The sequence below is a fragment of the Quercus robur genome, chromosome 9 (genome assembly GCF_932294415.1).
Source record: "Quercus robur chromosome 9, dhQueRobu3.1, whole genome shotgun sequence".
Taxonomy (NCBI): domain Eukaryota; kingdom Viridiplantae; phylum Streptophyta; class Magnoliopsida; order Fagales; family Fagaceae; genus Quercus; species Quercus robur.
In genome coordinates, this window is record NC_065542.1 from 33,161,068 (window position 1) to 33,167,024 (window position 5,957).

General features: G+C 36.8%; 1 pseudogene; it reads right to left on the minus strand.

The window, feature by feature from the left end:
* Positions 1-875: 875 nt before the first annotated feature.
* LOC126700983 (B3 domain-containing transcription factor VRN1-like) lies at positions 876-5,957 on the minus strand (annotated as a pseudogene).

A 5,957-nucleotide genomic window follows, 5' to 3' on the forward strand; every position in this document is an offset into this window, starting at 1 on the left:
CATTTCTCAAATTGGGGCACAAAGACAGTTCTTAATCCAGAAGCCATGGAAGAGGAGGGGCCAGAGGAAACAACATATCTTAAGCCAGTCTCATCAGAACTAGGCTTTTGAGCACTTAATACCTCATCAAGCTTTGCACTGGACATCCTCTCTATTTGAGTTCTAGCTTGACTAAGCTTAACCTCAAGATTCTTGACCTTCTCTTCTAATGAGGTGTTCTCCACAAAAATAGTCTCAACTAACCTTGTAGTCTCATCTAGTTTGACTAACGGATCAGTTTTTTTAGTTTTTACCTCATTAAGCTCTTTTCTACAAAAATGAGAAGTCTTTTAAGATTTTATGAATTCAGTGCATAGCTTACCATAGGCTTCCTGAAGGGTCATCTTCTTGGGTACTTCATCAACAGAAGAATCCTTACTGTTACTAGCACTCTTCATAATCACCTTATTGGTTGAGGTAGCAAAGGCCATAACGTGACTACATTCATCCACATACTCATCAGAAGAGTCATTCTCAGTATCACTTCAGGTAGCAACCAACCTTTTATCTTTTGACTCCTTGGTCTTTTCCTTCATGAGGTAGTTTGGGCACTCTATCCTCATATGACCAAAACCTTTGCACTCATGGCATTAGATGAGGGGTTTCTCATTCTTGCCCTTCCTTGAGGATTTAGGTTTCCTAGGAGGTTTCTCCTTATCCTTTTTCCTAAACTAAAGAAGCTTGATAATCTCATTAGTTATGAAGGTTAGATCTTCATCCTCATCATCATCTTCATCTTTAGAGTCCTCAATCTCTTCCTCTATACCCTTAAGAGCCAAGTTTCTACTCTTTCCACCTTTTTCCATTGAGCCTAATCCCATCTTCAGAGTCCTCAATCACTTCCTCTTCATCTTTATTTTCACTTTCATCTTCATTTTCAGATCCTTAGTCTCTTCCTCTATACCCTTAAGAGCCAAGTTTCTACACTTTCCACCTTTTTCCATTGAGCCTAATCCCTTCTCATAGGTTTGAAGGTTCCCTACAAGCTCAGTCAAAGGAATTTGATCAATGTCTTTGACTTCTTCAATGACAGTGATCTTGGCATGGAATCTTTCAAGTAAGGACATAAGGATTTTCCTAACAATTTTGGATTCCGCAATAGATTCTCCAAGATTGAAAGTAGAATTCACAATATCCTTGAATTTAGCATAGAACTCATCAAAGGTCCCATCCTCCTCCATCCTTATTTCTTCAAAACTACTAATGAGTCTTTGAAGCTTCACAGTCTTTATTGCCTTGGTACCTTTATAAGTGGTCTTAAGAATGGTCCATACTTCCTTAGTGACTTTCGTGGATGATATTTTCTTGAATTTCTCATTGGTCACCCCACAAAAAAAAGCATTCAAGACCTTACTGTTGAAATTTACCGCTATGATTGTTGCTTCATCCCAATCTATCGGCGCTTCCTTTTGCTTAATTCAGCCAACTTTAACAGCTTGCTATACCTGTTCACCTAAAGCATGCAAAAAAACTTTTATACGAACTTTCCAGTACGCATATTAGTGCCATAAAATAAAGGTGGAATCAAAAGAGATTATCCACAATCCATGACAACAGGGGTCAAGGATTACACTCAGGAAATTAATCCAATCAAAGTGTACCCGCTCTGATACCACTTGTTGGGAAATTTAGACCCTGGTTAATATAATTAACAAGTTTTAAACCCAAGTTGTTAATTAGATTTATTATGAATAAACCTTGATAAAACAAACTAACATCAATATCATGCACAGTGGAAAAGTAAATAAGACAAGATATGATGACTTAGAAAAACCAATGAAACAAACAGTTTCACTGTAAAAAACCTGAAGGGAAACCTTCCCAAAAAGCAATCCACTATAGAAAAGAGAAGTTTCAAATCTAGTACAAAACCTTTGTCCCTAGACTCTACAATCCCCGTAGATGAACTTACAACAGAAACCTTCTACCGCTTCAGAACCTCTAAACTCTTCAATATATGAACGCCACCCATTTTGTTGCATGGATCCCAGTACGTGACTAACCACAATGCACGGTTCCTAGTACGTGACTAACACACCAACTTGAGGAAGAAGAATGTTGGCTGCAAAGTTCTTCACTTCATCAATGAAGCACTTGGTTACAAAACCCTAAGGTGCAAAAGACGCAGTGGCTTCTTTTAAAGAGAATAAGGCTTCGGTCACCTTTTGCATATGTTCTCTTTGTATTCTCTTCTGTGACGGCCTTTAAAATAAGTCTTATATAGGTCTAGGGTTATGAGAAAAGAAACCCTACACAAATACATAAGCATGAGCCGAAAATCAGATATGAAAATCTGAATTTCAGAAGCCTTGATCGATCGAGAGGTATGGAGCAGGTGTCGAGCTTTAATGAATTAGCACTTCTTCACTTGTTTCTTTTGCAGATTTGCATGGCTTCAACACTTGATTTTGAAACAAAGTTTCTTGAAGTATTAAAAACATCGTTTCTTAAAGTATTAAAAACATCCTAGATCTACCTAAATACAAGTAAAGTGCGTTTTGTTAAAGGATTAGCCAATTACATAAAATAGTGACATATGTTCCTAACAAGTGAATCACATATGTCCTAATAAATGTGACATTAGAAACATTTAAAATCTTGTTCATATAGTGTTTTTCCAGCCTATATTGACATGATAAGCCCTAATAACTTAAATTGTAATGCTTGGACCATGAAATGAGGTTATAAATGCACCACAATAATGATCTTCTTTCTACCCCGTTAACTTCGTAGATTGATTATGTTATGAGTCGCAACGCCTCGACATCAAATCGTACAATGCGAAACAAGTTTAGATCTACTTCAATAAATGAATCATCATAAGTTCCAACAGATCAACAACTACAGACATACACAAACCACTATAGAGGGCAATGGGTTGGAAAGAAGAGAGATCTCATTGATATGCCAATATACACGTACAAGAGTCTTGGAAGCATTAGGCACATCATGGTCTGTAAACCTACAAAACTAAGTACAGATACCACCGCAATAGAGTTCACCGTAGCAGAACCACCATGGTCAACCCTATATAAGAAGAGATGTGAGTTAAAGGTGTATTGTCGATGGCACGGGTTACGAGTTCCTAAGGCACGCTCAACCAAGTTACCTAGAGATGAACTTGCCAACATACTTACTCATCTTGAATAAGAGAACAATCAAATGCAAAGGCGACTACATCATTTTCACGCAATCCAAAAAGCTAGGAAGCATCTAAAGGGGAAGGTGCAAGAGCGATCCATCAAGTCTAATAATGAAATTACTGCATTAGATGATGAAAGAGATATTTCAGACTTCTAAGATTCAAGCAATGATGATTTACAAAAATTTCTACCTATGAACATTAGACGTTGTTGTTAATGTCTACACATTTTGTGCAATAAAGAATGTTGTTGTTAATGTCTGACAAATGATGATTATGTACGTTCAACTTTTGCAACTCTAAAGATTAACTGTTCATTAGTTTTGGCTAAGTTTATATGAAATCGATTTCTCTTTTTTTCCCTGCTGTTCTTTGTCGCTACATATGATTCTTGTGCTTTGGTTGGACAATGCTTTGTACTTTGTAATGTAGGAAAAACCTTAGGAAGTGATATGCTTCCAGTTAGATATGTTGATGTTTCCAATATTCTATCTGTGTAACTTAAAATGTTACACATACAACACTCATCACCTAAATTAGATTTATTGCACATTACTTGTAGGAAAATTTAATAGATTCAATATATACAGATTCATCCAAACCACATAGACCAACCACACATATGATTCAATAATACGAATAATTCATTTATATGAGTTGTTTGAGTCGCTGTATCATATATACGTATCCGTGTATCTTAGTTCTATTAGTTTACAACTTTATATAGATACATTACATACAGACTCATCCAAACCAGACTAACCACTCACTCACTGAAAATCCATATGACTCACACAACACACTGTCATAACGATATTTGGTTTACTTAGAAATAGGATAAATGCCTAAAAGCCTAATCAGCCTCTAAAATGTTTCAATCAAGTTATTGGTTTGTTGTAGCATTGTTCCAAAGCTCCCAAATGTTGCAATTGTGATGATCGGAAGCCATTGATGTAAACCTTGGAAGCATAGTTTTCTTCATGTAATTTTACATTGGTGTTGAGAAAATGTAACTACATTTTGTACCCGTAAAGACTCCCTGAAAAGTTTGTAAGGGAATATAGGGATAAAACTCTCCAATGTTGCTACACTCACTGCTCATAATAGTAGCATTTGGCAAGTGAGGTTGGAAAAGGCTAACACAGCTCGGCATTGTTTAGCCAAGTCATGTTCACAGTTCTACATTTGTTGCTCTACAGCTCAGCACTGTTGAATCCTGTTCAGTCATATCATCCATGCTCACGTGAATACACAAGTATGCAACCTTTTGCAATGCATTGTTTTCAAGGATGCAGAGGATCCCTCAAAAGTGTAAGCAAAATTTTGGGGGTGAGCTATCCACCATTGCTACACTGATGTTCACAGTTTTGCATGTGATGCTTAACAACTCGACACTATTGAACCCTGACCACAAGTACCCATCCCTACTCATGTGAATACAAAGATGTGCAACCCTTTGCAATGCACCATTTTAAAGGAGGCAGAGCATCCTTGAATTGGTTATGCATCAATTTTAGGGATGAGCTGTCCACCATTGCTACATTGATGTTTGCAGTGCTGCTTAACAGTTTCGGACTGTTGAACCTTGTCCAGTCATATCACCCACACGCACGTCAATACACAGATATGCATCCTTTTGCAATGTACCATTTTCAAGGATGTGGAGCATCCCTGAAAAGTTTATGATACATTTAACATAGCTTGACACTGTCTCGTCAAGTCATGTCAGATGAAGCATAGGAATGCTGAATAGTTTACAAGACATACCAAACTGGTCAGAGAAAAATCTTAAAACCACATCCATCAGATATAAACTATACTAATGATCAAAGTCCCTAATTAAATATAAGCATAAACATCACTAGTTTAAAATTTAAACAGGTTATTCTAGTTCGAACTCTGTTGGTCAACCACATGAAATATTGAGACACTAAGCACAATAGGCTTCCTCTCGATCACCTCGAAGACACAGACATCTCCTTCTTCTAAATTATTATCTTTTGAAAATACAACCCATCCCTTCCCAAATCTCATTGCTAAATATGTTTTGATTGGGGGTAATAGCACAAGACATTGAAGTGTGACAGACTGCATCCTAATAATATACTTGGTAGAAAATTCAGCAGGTACATACTACACAAGAAGGAGAAACAACTAAGCATTAAAGCATATCTGTTTCAAGGCCATATTTAAGTGAACATCATGATCACATTATGTATAAAGACTCACCATATTATGCGGCCGCGAGATACCTATGAAAGAAGGATTTTTAGGCTTGAACTTTTCGATTGCTTGGATTGCTCTCTCTCTTCCTCTGGACATGTTAGAAAAATTTTTCGTAACAAACTTTTCTCTGACTTCATGTTTTGTGGACAAATCATCTAAGAAAGATATGTTTGTATCATCTTCATCAAAGTCTATTATCATCTTCCAATTTACAATTCTTGATGGGTGGATATTGAATCTCAATGGCAGTTTTATCAAATATAAGAACATGGAAGCTTGAATTTCCTTCATATTTGAAGATTAAAAAATAACCATAACAGATAGAATGGTATTCAATGAAACCCTGCCAACCATTGCAAAACCAAATGTTGTTATCAGCTTTCTTCAATCCCACTTACCAAATACCACCATAGGGAGCAATGAGTGTAGCTACGGTGGATAGCTCAGCACTATTGAAACTTGACCACAAGTACCCATCCACACTCACATGAATACACAGAGCATTTCTGAAAAGTTTATGCATCAATTTTGGGGGTGAGCTGCCCACCAT